Raw genomic sequence first — 1592 nt, forward strand, 5'->3', positions numbered from 1 at the left:
TCACAGAGAAGGAAAAAAAAAATGTGTCAAAATTGGCTTCTTACTCCATTAATACATTTTTGGCCATGCTGGGATTTCAACTCACAGCCTACAATGACCAATACATAAATGAGGTCACAGTCTTAGCACAGCAGCCTCCAGCAAACTGAGCTGCCTGGAAGTTCTGAAGACCTGTGATCAAGCCACAGGAGTGCCCAATAGATAGATAGATAGATAGATAGATAGATAGATAGATAGATAGATAGATAGATAGATAGATAGATTTGTAGATATATATGCATACAGAGAGAGAATGTGAGTATATTAATTATATATATATTATTACCAGTAATTAGATATTAAATTATGCCTCTATTTATTGAAGTAACCTGGTTGAATACTTATAAAAGTATTAATTAAAAATTAGTCAATATCCTTCCATTAGGGGAAATCATATCATGGTGCTAGAATGGAAGATATAAATCCAATAATTTTTGTGTCGCATTCTAAAATAGAATCATGAATTAACTGCAAATTTAATTATTACTTTTATAACATTCCATTAGCATTCACATGAATAGGAAGGAGTTTGTCAGGATCTCCTTCCATTTGAGAGTGGCAGTCCTGGCATTCAAACTCCAGGCCTGGGTAGTTTACTTGTAATGCAAACCATTGGAATGAAACCATGAAGATTTCAGATTGTTATAATTACAAAAAAGAACAAGAGGAAAAGAAATCCAGGAACCAAGGGCTCCTGCCTGTAATCCAAGCTCCTCAGGATGCTGAGATACAGAGAATGCCAATTTGAATTCAGCCAGGGCAGGAAAGTCCACGACACTATTATTTCTAAGAGAACACATGGAATAAAAACATGAATGAGGCTGTGGCTCAAGGGTAGAGCACTACCATTGAGCAAAAGGAGCTCAGAGACAGGGCCTAGGCTCATAGTACAAACAAGGAACTGCCGCCCCCCCCCATGTCTCTGTGTATGTATGGATAATGTATGGATGATGGGCATTCAGCAGTTTGCCCATGCCCAGCACCCCAAACTGGGCAAGCTAGTACAAGCCCTTAAGAGTACTAAGTCTGAGCCAGCAGATTGAAGAAAGCATCCTTCTCTGCCATTTAATAACTGAAGCTTTATGTTATGGATGAGGTGTCCCATCGTGACACCTAGCAGGTACCCACTGCCTCCAGGGAGACCACAGTTCCTAGACTGTAGGAGTTATTGAAGTTTCTGGCTCCATTTGTCTATCCAGCTGTAGGATGTGAACCTAGATCTCTGGGGCCAAGTGGCTATCACTCATTTATCATTCCTCATTGCCAAGATACAGGCTGGTCTCAAATCTTGACAAAGAACTGAAATAGTCAGCAATTTCTATGCTGAAAGGGGTATGCCAATAAATCCCACCCACATAACTCCCGTTAGAAGTGAGCCTTGGGCTGTGAATATGGCTTAGTGGTAGAGTGCTTACCTAGCACGCACTAAGTCCTAGGCTCGATTACTCAGTACCACAGAAACAGAAAAAGCCAAAAGTCGCACTATGACTTAAGTGATAGTGTGCTAGCCTTGAGCAAAAGGAGCTCAGGAACATGCCCAGACCCTGAGTTCA

The sequence above is a fragment of the Dipodomys spectabilis genome, unplaced genomic scaffold (assembly GCF_019054845.1).
Source record: "Dipodomys spectabilis isolate Male_0828 unplaced genomic scaffold, ASM1905484v1 ptg000123l, whole genome shotgun sequence".
Taxonomy (NCBI): Eukaryota; Metazoa; Chordata; class Mammalia; order Rodentia; family Heteromyidae; genus Dipodomys; species Dipodomys spectabilis.